Here is a 19259-nt window from a genome sequence, read left to right as displayed (position 1 = left end):
ACATGAGTGTGTTTTTGGACAGCCGAGATCCTTCCGCATCTAACTAGGTAACTCAATGTAGGATTTGTGTTTATTTTTCGACTAGAACGTGCAGTTTTCTTGGCAGGCCGGATAATTCTGTTTCTTACCTTGATGATTAGGCTACGGAAGAGAACATCAGAACGTAGCATAAACTACACTTATAGAAACTACCCAGAAAACATCACGCCTGTGCACCATTCAACATTTATTCGACCAGTCTTCAAGGCGACAGCTTATGCAGTGAACTGTGCGTGATGTAACAATGCAGTGGATCGTCGCTCAGACCTGCTTATCCATGTCATGGATAATGGCGTGCAGTTGCAGAAAAAACAGCCGGCTTTAGACTCAAGCACCTTACACAACATGTATTTTTGACCACAGTCGAATCGTGACTTTAAACAGCGTGTATGTATAACCGACACACTTGTTCATCTCAGGAATTTGACCACTTCGGTTCACTGTTGCGGGCACCCTGTTGCGGCCGGCCAGGAATGTAGTGCCTTCCATGCCTATACAAAGGTATGTCAAGTTTGTAATCTTTATCCAAACACCCTTTTTATAGTTCCGTGGTTCAAATCAAACAAACATTGACCAGTAAAGCTCAATCTTCAAATAGCAAGGGAGGAGTCCTTGGGCGAGGGGGGGGGGGTTGTTACTTTGAAATATGTATTATGCCAAGGGACACTTTGTAAATTTTAGGCATGTCCATTTGATCAACAGACATTCAACTGTAAACATTTTCATTTCCATCACATTCAGCATCGCCGTCCAGGTCTTTTTATACTCCATGGTGTAATTATACAGACATACATGGTATAATATTCCAAATTACCAAGGTACATTTTCTTTTAACATTGCACCTCTGCTTCTACAGTACATGCATGTGTGTTCCTCAGGCCCACTTCTCCCATTGCCAATATCTTGTATTGAAATATAAAATATATTAGGATTTCACTGAAATTTTCCAGCTCACAGAGTCAGAGTCATTCATTGTGGCACCAGAATTTAGCCGGCATTGAAGGTCGTCTAGCCTTGTGTTAGGAGAACCTATAAAGTACATATAAGTTTACTAAGTTCAGTGGTTTTTTCAGAGACATGCACAAAAATTTGTATCTTTTAAACCTCAAATTTAATTAGGCCATGTTGATGCAAACTGTCAATGTAAAAGTAGTGTACAGTTTGCAATTTCCTGAGAAAACTGACAAGAACTTGGCCATTTAAACAAATCCTATCATGGTGCAATGAAGCATTTGATAAGTAACACTACTCTTACATGTTCCTTACCAAGTTTGTGGAACTAATTGCATTCTGAATAATTGCCTGTATTTTCACAAAAGTACCACATTATCTTTCACAATATACAAATTTTATATTTTGTAAATTAATTTAACACTAACAATAGAGCTTTCCATTAATTATATTTAAATGATAAGGGAGAAATGAACTAAATGTGAACTGACAAATATAAAGAGACATAAATAGTACATGTACAGTTGTGTACCAGTCAAACATACATTTGATGCTGAACATTTGCAATAAGTAGGTCTTTCATACTCTGGTTTTTTAATTGCAAAGGCAATTCTTGAGTATTAAATGAAAGAGTAAGTGAAAACTACACTGTACAGGTACATGTGACAGCCAGCTATAATACTGTACTGAAATGCCAGTGTCTCTTGTTTTGAGACAGACAACTCATTACACCTTCAATAAACTGCTGGATCTACTTTCCCTTGGACCCCTCACCAAAAACAAAAAATAGAAGCATAGTCACATAGGGGTCATGATATAAATCTATGAAATGGTCATGAATGTGAAGACAGCCAGAATTGAGCTGACAATGTTCTGGTGTACAGTACTGAAAATGAGAGTAATTATACACATGGTACATAGTGAATTTAAATATTTTTTTTTTTTCTTTCAATTGCATGCCAATACTATTTTGTATGCTGTTTGGTTTGTATGGCTCAACTAATTTGTGTGTTTTATTATCTTTGATTGTAGATCATTGCCATGAGAAGGACACCAACAACACAATAGAGGCTGAAGAATTACATGGGCACATGAACAGTATTTCATTGTGTGTAGAGTTGATAGAGGAGATTGATGACGGAAACAAAACGGATGGGACCCAGAATACTTGCCAAGACTTCAAGACCATATTGAGGAGTAAGTAGTCAAACCCTTGATGGAAAAGCTACATCATATGTCAAAGAAAATCAAGGGACTATAGTTTAGGTAGATTCTACAAATACTCAAAAATGTTTGAAGCTTTCAACTTCGTTGATTTAAGAACATTGTCACAGAGTTTTCCTTTTCCTTCCTCCAATTTGGTTTTAGAATGGATACATGTAGCGAACAAAATTCAAATTGACATCTTTTGATACATGTAAGATTGAAGTCATGGTCAAAGATTCGAGAAATTCCCCTGACAAAATACTGGTTCAGTTGCTTTGAATATTGAAACAAGGACTCTAAGGGGTGTCTTTAGCTCATACTTGTATACATGTAGTTAAATACATGTAGCTTTTTTATGTGATGTGTATTTTGCATCATTATAAAAGAATGTAGCAGTTATACAGGAATTTGTTTGGCAATACTAATTATGTACAGTTTCAGACTTTTCAATTCAGTCTAGTTTTTGTGGGTTTTAGCTTGTCAAGATCTGTTGTTACACATTTAGAAACTGATTGCATTCAATTCTATACACTGTTCTATGGCAGAGTACTAATGTGCAATATTTTGTTCACAATCGGATTAATTGCTGGTGGCTGAGATAGGACCCATACATGTATATGTACATGTATGTACACTCATATGTACACTCATATATGATTGAATTATTTTTTATTTCAACTCTGTAAACCAAAACAAAAGATGAAATCATGTTTACTTTGATACATGTATGCTTACTGTCAAAAGAGAGCATTGATATACTTTTATAAAAAAAATAAAATTTAAATAGAAAAGGCCATTGCTTTGAATCTTCAACATTTTGCAAAATTATTCAATTCTGAAAATTGATATTACATTAACCCTTTTCCTGCCAAGTCCATATTTCACCACCAGGTCAAGATGGTTAAAATAATGAAACACAACATATTCCATATGATGTATTTTAACATATTACTGTACATGTACATTTGAAGGCTGTTGAAAACATAAATTCTATAAACTTGATTTTTTTTTACCAAAGATGCTTTAACATACCAAGCCAAGTGGGTGAAAATACATCATGTTTTGGCTCAAAACCGCCTTTTACTGACTTGGCTGATGGGGAAGTGACACTGTCTGGCAGGAAAAGGGTTAACATAACACTTTTTTACATCAATCCTTAAGCAGTCACAATATTTCAACAGATCATTTGCGGTATTTGCTTCGTTAGATGGCTATTCTTTTTCTCAGGCTAGAACTGAAGGAGCCAAGTGTAGTTGGATGTTTTTAATTGTTGTAACATGGCAAGGATATTGTGACAGTAGATTGGAGACAATGTGTTCTCTCTTGTAGACAGCAATTTAAGTATTAAATGCTTGAAGAATAACTTAATCTAACACTTTCTCAATACAGTTAGAGGTCAAAAATATCTATCTGTGCTGACCTGAATTCAACATTAGTAGTACTGAAGCAACAATTTGGACAACAATGCAACTCTAACAATCACATTCTTTTTCACCTCAGTGACTATATAGGTTTCTGTGGCAGCTACAAAGTCACATAATTTTTTTTAGCACACAACATTTATTTCCATACATGTAGGGACTAATAAACAGAATGAAAATTTAATTGTTTATGGAGACTCCACACAGGGCACTCTGCAGTGCAGTTTGTTGCCATTCACAACTGTACATTTTCCTCATCTTTTAAAACCCTTTGAAGTTTTTATCAGTTTAACAAGAGGGGTGTATGTGTTCAAAGACTTGTTCATCAAATTTCCTTCCAAAATTATTATTATTTTTTTACAATCCACATTCATAAGTTACCATAGTATTTTTTATTTAAGTGTGATGCTACATATACATGTATCTGTATGTAATGATTAAGCCCCTTCATATCAATCAACATGATTACATTTTATTCTGTATCAGATGTGTTCTTACATGATTAGGTTTTCATTTTTCTCTGACACTTCTGTGTAGGGCTATATAGGCTGGCTGCAAGGTCACTTGTAGTATGATGTAAAACTCTGTCTTTCAATTTGAAAATAGTATAGTAGGTCTCCAGTGCTACACTTAACTTTGTGGCCACCCAGTGTATGGTTCATCATCATGTATCAGGACCATCAACTTACAATGATAATTCAAGGACACTAAAAATTTGCATTCATTTGTAAGAACTATGTATATGGTATATCAACTGCTTTGTACCAGTCAATTACATTGCAGTAGCATGTATATACAATGTATTATCTGTTGAGAATTTGTTGAAAGCATTACTACCAGATATTGCTAAATTGTTGTAACGTTGCAAAAATAATGATTTGTTAATTGTAAGGTGGAAGGGTTGAAATTTAAACTTAAGGCTGCATTCACAAACACCTCTGGAGGTGAAGGGCAGGAGATTTCAGGGAAGACCTGAAAAAATTTAAAACATGCCAGGGGGATCATAAAAAATTGACATTGCAAAGGGTGGGAGACTTGAAAATTTATTGAATATCAAATTCCTTTCAAAATACCTTCTGGCACTTTCATTTCCAGCCATTTCCATTTGCGGCGTGACATAGTTATATGTACTTATGAGTACATGAAATTTCATGTACTCACAAGCACATATACATTGTAACTACCATCTTCTAATCAAGTATAATTATGTCAATTATTCAGGTCCATAAATGCACCAATATTGCAGTTTTAAATTAGGAAAAAAGTATTCACAGTTTTGTCATAGACTCCAATGTATAGGGATCAACATTTCTTGTACACATATGCACTTTTTGCCTGCCAATTCAAGCAAAGTACATTTAAATGAATTATCACACACATATAAATGTAAAGATATAGCTTGTTTTTATGGGAACAAATTGTAATAATTTGCCCAATAGCCTCGCCTTCATTATGATTTGATATTTTCAGACAAAGCATTATATTGGCCACATTTTGCCTTCCTTTGGGAGTGACTAAAAATTATAGCAAGTCAGAAGGGAGGGGAGGAGGCTTTGAACACTTTGTAATTTTTATTTAAAATTTGTTACGGGGTAGTTGAAAAAATCTGAGAACTTATTTGGAATCCCCCCTCCAGAGCTGTTTGTCAATGCAGCCTAATGGCTCAGTGTAGAAAAGCATTCAATCTAAGTATGGCAAATTATAACTGTAATTTTGAGATATATTTTGTTTGAATATATTTGTACCTGATGTAACACAAACATTGACTTTTCTTTCAAATCAGATTCTCTCTAAACATAATGTAAAATGTATATGAGAATATTTTTGTAATGTATATTTCTACTACATGTACTCATTGAAATGTTAAATTCCTTATATATATGTAATAATGGTTATGAATTGTAATTGAAAGTAATTTATGCCTGTAACTTTCATTTTTTCCACAAAGAATTTCACTATCACCTTCATCTGTGCACACATTCTATATTTACACATGTTGTCCTCTGGTGATGGTGATTCAATTAAGGAAATGTCTGAACAGACATAACTGAGTATAGCCATTAGCATTAGAATAGACGAGTTCACCATTTGAAGTATCGTCAACAATTGTTCAGATTTGGAACTGAGTACAATAAGTAGTGTTTAATCAGATTAGTTGATTTTGAAGTGTTGTCAACTGTGGTTGAGATTTTGAACAGAGTATAGATGTTGCAATTTTTCGACAATGGTTGACAAACTGAATCACCTTACTCTGAAATTGAAATTTTTTATCATATAAGGCAAGTACTGCTAATCACGTATGTGTTTTGTGGACTTTTGCTTTAAAAAAATGAATTTCATGTGCAGTAATTTCTCGGGTCACATTTTTCATCAGAAAATGTTACATAGCCATATTTCTATCAAGATGGACTCTCTTTTTTTCATAGAAAAATACAAAAATGAAACCACATTAATTTGTAATAGGATTTTCAAGCACTTTCTTTGAAAGTTTGAAAAGAAAAAAAATTGATTCCATGATTTTTAAGAAAAAAACTCATTTCACCTCAACTTTTCGTAAAGTGGGAACTGTTTTCCGTTCTGTTCATGGCGAAAATACATCGTGAAACATCGGTCCTGTCTAAATTACATATCTGAGGGACATAAAGTATCACTCAATACAAGTTATACTATCTCACAGCACTACTCTAATAAGATTCCAATAGTTTTTACCGTGAAATTTGTCGTCTGTTCAAAACTGTGTACACAGTTTGGCGTCAAACTTCAGAATCCCATAGTCTTGAGCAGCGAATACCTTCATTTCGGCGGAAAAACATAAAACAATCTATACTATCCATTTGTTTGAATCAAAGCGAAGATGTGTACACGCTATCGTTCAAAACTAACTGATCTTCTTTTTGTATTATCCAAAGAAGAATCATTATCTCTCTAGTTCCCTTGTTATAAGAACGTGGAAGCATAAAACTTCATATACGCGCAACTCAATTAATTACTATGAAAATGAATTGAGTGAAAGTTATTTCTGTGTTCATAAACTCTCCAAACTCGCTACTGTTCTCTCGAAATGAGATTAAATGATATCAAGTCAGCTTTGTTATCCCAAAAGATACGGAGTCTCATGTTCCATCAAACATTTAACGAATCATCATTACTTTCATCAACAACTTTAGTTGTATGATGTGTTTTCTGTCAGCCGATTGTGTATTTTAACGTACAGTACTGCTATTGTATGCAGGAGAAGCGGTTCATCGTATACTGTATGTGAGGCATTCCTGCCTGGTCTTAGGAGCATGATATCTTGGGTATAGCAAGTACCTTTAAATCAAACAGACTGCACCATTGCACGTATCAATATGTCAAAATGTCCATGCAAGATATGGTCTAGTCGGAAGGTAGGGTTCCCATGCACCCCATGGATGTATTTTTTTAACCTACATTTTTGTAATCCTTAGGGTCTATATTTAATGAATTTTGATGTTTCCAAAATCAAATAGTGTCCCATGGGGTTCATTTGGCGCCATCTTTGCCGTCATCTTGGCCGCCATCTTGGATTTCAATAATGGGGTAGAGGTCACGTATTTACAGCTCGAAGGAACAGAAACAATAAAATACTATAAACGTTACATTTTTTGAAAGCCAAGATCATTGCCTTTTCATTGATATATAACTTAATAGGGATAAATTAATATTCGAACGTCGAATAGACTTTATATCGGCCATTGACCGTAAATCGTAAAATTTGCTAAATTTCACACCCAATAATTAAGTTCCCGTTCCTCCAAACAATTTTCATTAGGAATTTATATATATATATTGGAAGACTCCAGTGCAATAAACAAGAAAAACAACATTAAAAGTGTGTGTCTTGAGATTTAGTGGGTGCATGAGCTTGTTTTCTTATTACGCGGTATGCCATATATCCGTGTGTAACATAAGGGGTAGGGGTAATGTTTCCCTTTCTGTTTCGAACCATGAATGATGAAACCATAAAAATGTTACATTTTTTGAAAGTGCTGCATCAGACCTTTCTAAAAATATATAGATTTATGGGGAAAAGTTGCATATTTAAAAGTTACAAAGCTTAAACCTTTCGGTTTGTGTCGATTTTAAGTGATTTTTTAAGAACGAAATTACAACATATGGGGTAGGGGTAATGTTGCCATTTCTGCCTCAAACCATGAATTATGAAACCGTATAAATCGTATACTGTTTGAAAGCTCTGAAATAGGCCTTTCCAAACATGTATAGTTTTATTGGGAAAAGTCAATATTTTAAAGTTACAAAGCTTATGCCTTTCAGTTTGTGTCAATTTTAAGTGATTTTTAAGAACGAAATTACACGATATGGGTAGGGTTGTGTTTCCCTTTCTGCCTCAAACCATGAATTATGAAACCATATAAATCGTTATACTGTTTGAAAGCTCTGAAATAGGCCTTTCCAAACATGTATAGTTTCATTGGAAAAAGTCCATATTTTAAAGTTACAAAGCTTATGCCTTTCAGTTTGTGTCAATTGTAAGTGATTTTTTTAAACAAAATTATAATATAAGGGATAGGGTAATGTTTCCCGTTCTGCCTTAAACCATGAATTATGAAACCATATAAATGTTATACTGTTTGAAAGCTCTGAAATAGGCCTTTCCAAACATGTATAGTTTTATTGGAAAAATTGCATATTTGAAAGTTACAAAGCTTAAGCCTTTCAGTTTGTGTCAATTTTAAGTGATTTTTTGAACAATATGCACAAAACAGTTAGTCCGTTGGCCAGGTATCGAAATCATCCCCTCTAAGGCATTTTACCCACTATGATTTTCTGTTAGCTAGTATTCTCAGCTGTCATAATCTGCGTATTTTACATTTAAGTGATGGTGTGTGAGAGTGTAACGACTTGTTTGTGAAGGGCTGTCACGCCCTCAGTAGTAAAATAGGAATGGGTTAGGGGTAACATATTTACCGCTAGTCGGAAACAAAAACAACAAAGTACCATAAACAATACATTCTTAGAAAGCCCAGATAATTCCCTTACCATTGGTATACAACTTAATGGGGATAAATCAATATTCAAACATCGATTAGATTTTATATCGGCCATGAAATGTAAATTGTAAAATTTGCTTAATTTCAAACCCAATAATTAAGTTCCTGTTCCTCCAAACAATTTTTACAAGGTATTTATATATTATTTGAAAGAACTTAATGCAATAAAGAAGTAAAAAACATTAAAAGAGTGTATATTCCTGAGACTTATGGGGTGCGTCGATTGTTTTCCTAATATATGGTATGCCGTACATCCCTCTATAATATACATTTAAGGGATAGGGGTATGGGTAATGTTTCCTCTCCTACCAAACGCAGCGAATAAGGAAGCCACATAAATATCATATCTCTGAAACACTAAGGCAGTTGTTTTTCCAACAAGATATGGCTTGATGGGGTAAACTCAAAAATTATGCAGTGACAAAGCCTAAACTCAAAGGTTGTGTTACTTTACTGACATTTACTCGTTAAAAGGGACATAGAAAAATACTCTATAGGCACTAAATGCACTAAAAAGTTAAAATGGTGGTTAATAAAAGACGTTTTATTCATTTCAATAACTCAAATTAGGGAAAGAAAGTTAACAGCTATAATATGTCAATAATTATATATTCCAAACCCACAAACACTAAATTGGTTGTCATAGTCGTCATGCTAAGTTGATATGACAGCAGCAACAATCAATCCATTTGTTTAATTGTATCGCGAGAGATGTATAAGCAATAAAGCACCACTTTGAAAGGATACCACACGGTTTCGACCGGTAAACAACATATACGCACGAACTTCAGTTGTGTGTATAAGGAGTGAAATGGTCAAAACCAAGCTCGAGTGGTGTACCCAACTTATAGGGGTTGTTTATCGCTATATTATATCAGTATATTGAAACTTGTGATACAAATAAAAACAATTTGAAAGAAACCCACTTGGGAGATAGGAATGGCCAACTTTACAGTATATAATAAATATATGCACAGTCACGTGACCGTCTGGGCAAATCAGAGCTTACTATTAATAGTGTTAGTTTTAATACCACACGGGAACACGAGAGAATCTTTTATCGCTCAAAACCAATCACCATTAATCCACAATATAGCTTCTCCATACTAAGATAAGATGGATCGACAACACTTTACCTTCCTTACCAGATTACAAGAGATCATAACAAATTTTTCGAAAATATTTACAATGCAGAACACTAATACTCCCAATGAGGATTACATTTTCGACAGGGTACTAAAGTTCAATAGCAAATAATTCTGGAACTAAAACCAGAAAAGCCAAATGTCACAGAACGCATTCAAATTACGCAACTAAATAGTAAACAGAAGGCGAACAAACACTCTCTACACCAAGCAATAAGCAAGGTTGACAAACCTCAGAAAATGACTAAAAAGGCTTATATTCCCATTGACACCTCAATGTTTAAAATGCCTTGTGAGTGAATCTATCATTAGTTTCTTATCATGGATGACATTTAACCAATGTTACACCCTGACGTCTTTGAAGCAAAGACCCTACAAACGGACGTTTAAGGGTCAATGCTTGAAGATACCATTCCCACAAGCATGATCGAATCAGAGAGACTAGATTGATCTAACTTTCGAGCTAGATAAGCCACCGGCAGCTGAGAAAAAACAAGTCAACATAATCATCAGAGTCAAGCGAGCTAGACAACGGTTCACACATTATACCCCACAGAGAGGACATTCTTACACAATTCACCAAAAGCGTTCAAAAGCTTCGTTAAAGGCATTGTTCACGATCCCAGGGACGGGCATGGCTGGTTGCGTGGCAAATGCAAAATATTAGTCATGCTGAATCAAGGTGTAATCAAGTAATAGCTTATTTATAGATTGGGAAAATCCTAATCCTGATAGTAATGATGGAAAATAAACTTTGTGAAAAGTTGAAAAAAATTGCCACTTTTTTTATTGTATATTTTACATTCCATGTTGTACAGTACTGCCTGTAAATAGTATACTCGAGTATGTTAAGGCACGGCTCCCGCAAGGGCGCCCTCTATCGACGAGTGCGTTTCGGTTTTACTGGCTAAATCGGCACATCCTTCCGTATTAGTCAAACTTTGTATATGTATTTTATAAAAAACGACTCCGCAAAATAGTATTATGTTGATAAAATCCCGGAAATAATAATTTATTTCACTAAATAACGGTATTTTTGGTTCGAAAATGGTATGGTCTGTTCGAGCACAGAATCCAGCCGGTAGACTCCCCCATATCCTGTAAATAACCACACTGTCCGCGTTGACCTCACTTTCCATCACTAGTGCGACCTATACTGTAAGAAATTTCGCCCCCGTATTAATGACTCGCCACAAAATATCAGCTGACCCTTGACGGACGACCTCCAGTACGAGCGTAATTGGGGTCAAACTGTGCCTGCACTTGCTTTCTGGGATAAAGAATTGCCAGCATGATAATGACAAACATGTCAATATAATATTCAAATCAGCGATTTAAAAAAAATAACAAGTTTAGCGGCTGGATTTTTGCATTTTACTTGTCGTAATTTGGGACTCTAGCCGGCCCGGGGAATCCCTATGCAGGCCCCTGGGGAAGCCCATCCAGGGACCACATACAATGCTTTATGGGTAGAGACAGCTGACTGTATCCTAGTAACGAGGCGGTCGCGTCCATTTCAGCACCGTACGCATTCAGCGATCGCGTCGGTGCGAGAGCAGTTCTGGAGATCGATAAAATACTCAACCTCGCTTTTGTTTCTGACGTTTTTTTGTACATATCGTGAGTAGTGACAACCAGTAGTTGCAAAACACTCCTGTCTGTCCTTGATGAATGATGGCGAAAACAAGTGGTGGGCCACATCAGGGATCAACATGTGCTGATGGCGGCAACCCCGGGCGGCAACCATGATGGCGTAGCCACAATATCCTTCGTCAAACTGCGTTCATTTCGATATGCTCTTGATATGCCAAAGACCGAAACGGTGAAGTTGGCTGACATAAATAGCCGTTCCAAATCTCCCGTTTGGGTCTTTTGCCCACATGAGCTGAAGCCTCGAAGGCTACACTCGCGAGTACTCGCACACCATACACGTTCGCAACCCGGTTGAATCAAGCTGAGCGCGCGCTCAGGGAAACATGAATATTTATTAGTGCAAATTTGCATATTCATAAGAAATTTCTCGAGCCTCGCCTTAACGTACTCGAGTATGTAATTTCCTTTCTGTGACACAAATAATATTTACAAGACCCCCATTTTAGCTACAGAGGGAAAAAACCCCCTCTCACCTGTAACTGAAGTGTGACCCTGACCTGTATATGAACTCACATACGTGACAGCTGGTGTGAGTACAGATGTATAAATAAACACTGACGTCACTCCCGTTTACAGATGACTCACTGACATATATATTTAGGTCAGCACTCAGCACGGGAATTCCCTACAACAGCTGAGTTTCCTATGCAGTCATTTGTTCGATAGATTCTGACTGTGCTGCAGCTCTGTATCGTTCCGTAAGGTTTCCAGTGCTGATTCTCTTCTTCTGAATGTAAGTATCAATATCTTCTGGCTGTGTTGTGTCCCTATTCACAATGTTTCTCATTTTTTTCATACCCTACCGGAATGGGAGCAACACTTATGTTAGATTTTCACCTATTTAGTCCCTACCCTACAGTAACTGTAACCGAAGGGTTCCAATCTTGAACACTGTTGCGCAATACCTTTCCAGGCAGGGACTTTCCGGTGGGACTTTCCGATAGGATTTGAGTGTTGCTTAGCAGCCTGTGATGTCATGATACAGGTCTGTCATTCTACAGTTTTCATGAAAATTTTCTGAACTCAGGAGTTAACTAAAATTGTAAAGACTTTAATCTACTATTCGCAACGTCGACCTGAGCATCACTAATAACATAAACATGGGCAAATATATTATCATCGCGAGCTTCGATTCTATTATCATCGCGAGAGTCGACACCCTTAACTGAAGTATCTTTTTTCAGGATTTCAAGCTGTATACCATCCTTTGTGTTCATTACTTTTAAACCATTTCCATGAAATTCAATATCTTTAAAACTACGCAGATCTATAAACAGACAAAATTTATTCTTCAAATAATCGACTTCATCTATATCAATTTCACACCAATCTTCATCTTCCGCAAAATACCGTCGCGTTTCTTTCCAAAATTGTCTTGGTAACATCTTCTGAGCATATATTTTATTTGCAATGCCCTCAATTGCTACAGACACGGATTCAATGGATGGATTAAAGAAAAGTTCACTATTAAGTTCTGACTGATTCTGATATTTAGTGAAGAGTATCGCGATACCTCTAATGGTACGTCGTGGTACATTTATATTTTCATTGATAACCGTGGTTGATTCTTTGAATGGGATTGTTCTAAAATAATGTAAATGCTCGTAAAGGTAACTTTTTCCACTGTTGTAATAACCAGCAGTATCTCTCGCGAGGTCGGAATCAGATATTGTTTCGTATTCCATTTGAATGTTTTTTAATTTATAATTGGGTGTAACAACATTATTACTGACAAGTAATTGGGAGGCGGGTGCAAGCGTAATTTCCCATTCGATATGACTCCCTAATGCTGATGGATATGCAACCCCATGGCCTGTTATGAGGGGATGAGACAGACGAATAGCATATTTTGTTTTATATGTGTCAAAAAGTAAACGATCGTCCACGGCGGCGTGATCTGCATTGACCACGCCACTTCTCAAATTCTTAAATTTTCATTCTGAATTCCGTACAGTGTCATGTTCATTCTCTCCTTTTTATGTTTGAAGAGATCGCGATAACATTCAATAAGGTTATATTTATTCAAATTGAAAAGTGCCTGCCCCTCAAATGTGAGAACCATACGCTCAATTATATTTTTTGCAACATTTTGAACTACTCGATTATCTTCATGTCCCGTTACTTCGAGATCAAAAACCAGGTCGAAAGTATCTGGAACTAGTACTACTCCGCTTTCTACCTTTGGACATCGTATGATAAGTGTCTGGCCTGGATCTGCCTCACTTGGATTATGAGCAATCACATGATGAGTTCTTTCTGACTTTGTTCCCTGCAGTATTCGGTTGCTGAAATTCGGAAATAATGATCTGTCGTACCCCATTTTCGTGTAATGTATATAGTGACTAAGAAGAAAAATTACAGTTAAAAAGAAAATAAATCACATCCTTACATAAATATTTTCGTCTGACTGAAATATAAATCAATTACCTGTGTCGCGAATCAATCGAAGAACCCAATGTTCTTGTAAATGTTGGACTTCCATTTCATCATCAACCGCCCGAAAGACGTTTATGAATTCTAGTCGCTTAAAGAAGTTAGTCTTTTGACGTTCCTTCATGAAAGCTAATATGTTATGATATAGATTATCATCTTTGAGTCAGACACCTGGATTTGCTCGAAGGATATGTCGATTTACTCATCTGAGTTTACAGCATTCCAAATTGACAGAGGAACCAAACAGATCTTTATTTTTAGAAAGAAACTTTGTAATATTCTTTTCACCAAACATGTCGATTCCATAGGGGTCATATATTAATACATAATTTTATTTATTATGACTAATGTTAAACCTGTCAAAAATATCCATAGCTGTTCTCCAACAAATCCGACCACCGATCCTGCTGTTTTTAATAGAAAACTAACAAGTGAACCGATTAAACCTGGTATTGCAGCAGCAGTTTTTGCAGCCAATGTTTTTAACTATTCACCATATTGCTTTACAATTTCTTTCACTTTTGTGTATATTTTGGGCGGACCTGCTCAAGACCCGCCAGTTCCTGCTCCCCTCGTCCTCCTTTTGTCACAGCAAGGGCAATTGTTGATATTGTCATTCCAAGGGCAGTTAGTATTGCAGCGATTGTAATACCATTTCGTTTAAATAACTCTGTCAGCTTCAGCCTGAGTGACAATTCTGGATCGGAAATTACATCACGAAGAGACCTAGTCGACGCCAGTCTTTCACGTGCCCCACTGATCATATCATGTTGTACTTCAATTCGATTATTAATTTTAGCTAGTCTTGTTCTGAGTTCGGGTGTAAGTTCTGTCTGCTCTGACATAATTTTATCTCTTTCATTGTAAAGCTCATCAAGACGCATATTTGCCATCTTTAATTCATCAACAAAAGCTCTATATTCGGGGTTTAGATTGTTCCATTCATCGATTTTATTTTCAAAAGCTTGTATTTTATCTGCATTACCGCTAGCATCTTGCCGTAAGAATGTCAGTTCATCTTTGTATATACCAATGTCTTCTGGTGTCATCTTCTCAGCCGGTATTTTATCGTTTTTCACATCTTCAGAATACAATGTTGAACTCACAAATTCGGGCTCTGCAATACAATAGCAAGATTTTCTCTGGCTGGCAATCGGCTCACTGCTTTAAAAAGCACAGTCAATTTCTTGAACTATATCAATACATGTAGCGAAATCGTGAATCCCTCTTTTAAACCGAAATTTAAAATACTTTGTCTGTGTGTCGCTCCCTCCTTCTGATACACTTTAGATGGATTGTAAAATCCGCAGTATTCTTGGTTAGATCTGCGGTGGAGTAGGCCAGGCTTGCAGCATAACTTTTAGCAGTGCTTGCATCGAAACTTTCACCTAAGGTACGGAATACTATTAAATCGGTAAACTTTTGAAGACTCGGTTGCCAACGGACACACATTTCATCGCATGTAGCTGGATCTTTGGATCCATATTTAGGTCCGATGTTGAAAACCACTTCTAGCTCACTGTCTACATATATGAAAGGATCTACATATTCACCAAATATGAGTTTGCCGTCACTGATTTGAATATTGTTTTCTTCACTTTCAAGTATTTTTATTGCATCTGAAATAGAAAGGATTGCCATTGTCTTATCGTAATATATCTTTACAAAAAATAATTTTAAAAATTTTTTCTATGATATAGATAGCACAAAAAATGTCATACATATTCATAAATGGACCAACTGGAAGTGGTAAGAGTTACGATGCAGTAAATTTGGCGGCGACTCACGTACCAGAATTTGACACTAGTTTTTCTAGCAACATTGCCGACTTTTATAATGGGAAAGTTTCGATTGCCGATTTTCAGAACCAGTTTATAGAACATACTCTTAGTTTACAATGTCAGCTTATTTGTGACTCTTCCATAATTCAACATCTAACTTTTTCTAGAATCCGGGGCGTTTCCGTTTCGTCGGAAGAAAAAAAGATTGTTTCTAGAGCATTTGACCATTTACATAGTTTCATTATCATATTCAAAGATAAGCCTTTTGATTATTGCAGGCGGAATATTCTGACTCGAGCCAGACAATATGAAATAGCTGCCTTAAAAGAACTAGAAGAGATTCATGATAAGTTCAAAAAAGTTTTCTTAGAAATTTGTAATGACTACAGACTTCCATGTTTGGTAATTCATCAATCTCTTACGCCTGAAGTTCTCAAGAATATACTTAATCCAACAATTGATACAGAGACAGTCGGGCCAGTAGATTTTCCACGAGCTTTTGACTTTGGAATTGCATGGGCGCTCAGCGGTGGCAGCCAGGGATTTTTAATAGACGGTTTCGGCGAGGAGGAACTTGAAAAAGCTTATTATCCACCTGGTCAAGAACAACTAGAACAACCTCGAGTCTCACTCAAGAACCTACACAAACTTCTTAATGCTTGTGAATCTGTGTAGCTATAATGCTCCGTTTGACTTACAGGCACTTGATATGATGAAGCCCTACGGTTCCGTAAGGGACTTTGAAGTTACTTGTCTATGGCTCATGTCAGTTGTGTACATTATACTTCAGCCAGAACTTATCGATAAAGCTGAACAAGGGGGACTCGAAAGAACAGCTTGTGGCAACATGCACAGTCGCTTTGAAGATCTTGCAAACTTAATATGTTCAGGAACCGAGGTACCACCTCATCCACATACTGCCAAAAAAGATGCAATAAGTGAACATTACTTACGACAGTACATGATAAATACTTGGCCAGGTGGTTGGAAGCGGGGTGGTAAACTGACACTTTCGGCTTTCAAGAAATTAAGACTTCTTCCATGGTACTTATTGAATAACTTTCGTAATACTTACGTTAGTACTTGCGTCGTCATACAAGTACCAGCACAGGAACTTACGAAGTACTTACGAAGTTCTAATAACATTTTCCTCTGGCTCCCAACTATTGAAACTTTCCGGATAACCGCGCCATTTATCAGATAATATTTCTTTCCTCTAATTTTTTTCGTCTTCAAAATTCGTTCTACTCTGTACAGCTCGTCGGCACGTTCCGAAAGGGCCTCGTCGCGCCAGCAGCACTCTGCAGTTCATCAGAATAGAAAGTGCCGAGTATTTCCTCTCCATTCAGATCTTTTATCTTGTAAACAGGCGGCGTTCCTAGTCCAGCTGCATACACCACTTTTGAAACTATGAAAATCTCCTCTGTCCAATTGGTAAATATCCTTTCCTGAAAGTGGTCTTTTATTTTGTAATTCGAACCCGTTCTCCCGGCTTGAATTCGGGGTTAGCTCCCATGGCTGCCAACTCAAGGTAAAGTTTTTAAAATGCCTGCCAATCGTTCTCCTCTGTTATATCAACGGGTTTCATTTTGATACTTCTGTGTACGGTGTTATTGTAATTCTCGAGAAGTTGTGGTAGAATGGGGAGCCATTCACGTGTCTGTCTGTATGTAAAGTATTTCCACATCATCGTCTTAACGTACGATTAAAACGTCCAACGATGCTAGCTTTTTTGTCACTGTAGGTGTGAAACCAGTGAATTCCCGCCTCCTGGAGCCATTTCTGCATTTTTGGTTAGTAAATTCCCGCCCCTCATCTGTCTGAAGTTTGTCGGGTTGCCCCCCGGATTTCTTAATTATGTCTTGTCGTGCGTGCAGAGTATCATCAGCCGTTTTTGACTGTATCGGCCTGGCCCATGCATATTTGCTGAGCACATCGATTACTGTTCGCATGTATCGAATGTTACTATTCGCTTTTGCAAATTGTGCAGGGAATTCCACGAGATCAGCCAAACTCGTCTATCGATGTTACTAAAACGCGCCTCCCACCCGTAGCACCTGAGGTACAGGTTTATGTAGATGATAAGTTAGCTGAGTTTTTAACCACTCCTGCACCTCTTTCTTAGGAACTTTTAGTCCGCTGGCGAGCGCTGCTTCATATAAATTTTGTACACCTCCAAAACCAGTTTTCGGGTTGTAATATAATTCTCTAAGAGTTCCTTTGGTAGAACCTTCGGGCGAAGCCATGATTAGCTATATTATACGAAAAATTGTATGTCGTACGGATGCCGTAAATGAAATACTAGTTTACTGAATGGTGTATTTTTCAATTGTCTGATTAGGGAACCCACCTCCCGTTCTGACACCTCCATTCCATATTCTTTTATAATAGTCTTGTTATCTGTCTTGCTTGGTGTGTAAAATAGTACTAACATCTGTATGTTTTCCCTGAATGGTTTACTAATACTAGTATATTGTTGAGTCAGAACCCAGACAGATAATCCGTCATGTCTTGCGCTGAAACCAAGTTTGACTAAAATGTCACTGCGCTTCTTCATATCTTTGGACGATGCACAGTCATCGAGGATTATTAAAGTGTTCGTGCCGGCCCATTCCTTATGTACAAAGGCTAGTGTATCATCCACAGCATCGAGTCCGACCGGAAATATAAACACATAATCATCGGCTAAAATGAATCTTTTATTATACGTTTTATTGTTCATGAATGTCGGACAAATGAAAACTATATATTCAAATTTCCTTAAGTACGGAACGGTGAGGAGATGATCCATCACATATTCATCTTGCCAGAATTTGTCGGTCCAGTTACAATCATGTAGAATGGTACGGTTGCATACATCTGATCTATATACAGTACATAAATGTAATGAACATGGCTAAAGATAACAAACCAATTTTGCCGTATTCGTGAATAGGATCCGCGCCGGCGACTGTATTTGCTGCCTTCCGTTCCGAAGGCGATAGGGAAGGTGACCCTCCAGGATGCACAGCATCCTGCCACTTCACGGGATCCTCTTCCCCTTCCATCTCATGTATAGCACTTTCTCGAATTTCCGTGTTTATATCACCATTCACCCCGAAGGTCATAGATTCAGTTGCGTATTGCAATTCATTATTATAACCTGAGATTGCCGGGCCCGAAAGAATAACCATTTTAGATGGCAAGAGAAGTAAATTGGGCGAAACGGCCATATCAATTTGACACCAGTATTTGTTATTGTGTCTTGATATCGCCTATAACTAATTACTTTGTCTGTATTGCGAATTTCATCTTCGAGGAGAACGCCGAATTCTTTTCTTACTTGCACTGTGCTGATCACCCACTATGGTACTGCGAATATTTGCTTGTGTGCCAAGTATGCAATATACGTAGGCTTCAAGGTTTTCATTGAGGCGGGCGAGACCGTCCTTTGTTAGACCCCTCCGGGAACCCAAGTCTCAGTTCAGGGGACGAAACTATTGTATTGCCCCTCCGATCCATCATTTAGGAAGAAATAATAATTTGGTCTGTCTTTGTCAGGCAGTACATGTTTTTTCTTTCAAAAAATTGTATGTGTGTAATAACGCCTCCGTCGGC

At 37.0% G+C, this 19259-nt stretch overlaps 1 long non-coding RNA gene across 1 annotated transcript; it reads left to right on the top strand.

The window, feature by feature from the left end:
* The first annotated feature begins 287 nt into the window (after window positions 1-287).
* LOC139128552 (uncharacterized) lies at window positions 288-2216 on the top strand. The gene is made up of 2 exons (XR_011551334.1): window positions 288-540; window positions 2023-2216. It is a non-coding gene; the product is annotated as an uncharacterized lncRNA (long non-coding RNA).
* The last annotated feature ends 17043 nt before the right edge of the window (window positions 2217-19259 follow it).

Source organism: Ptychodera flava, unplaced genomic scaffold (assembly GCF_041260155.1).
Source record: "Ptychodera flava strain L36383 unplaced genomic scaffold, AS_Pfla_20210202 Scaffold_59__1_contigs__length_806204_pilon, whole genome shotgun sequence".
Lineage (NCBI taxonomy): Eukaryota > Metazoa > Hemichordata > Enteropneusta > Ptychoderidae > Ptychodera > Ptychodera flava.
The sequence above is the reverse complement of the archived record's forward strand: the minus strand, read 5'-3'. Positions and strand labels throughout refer to the sequence as shown.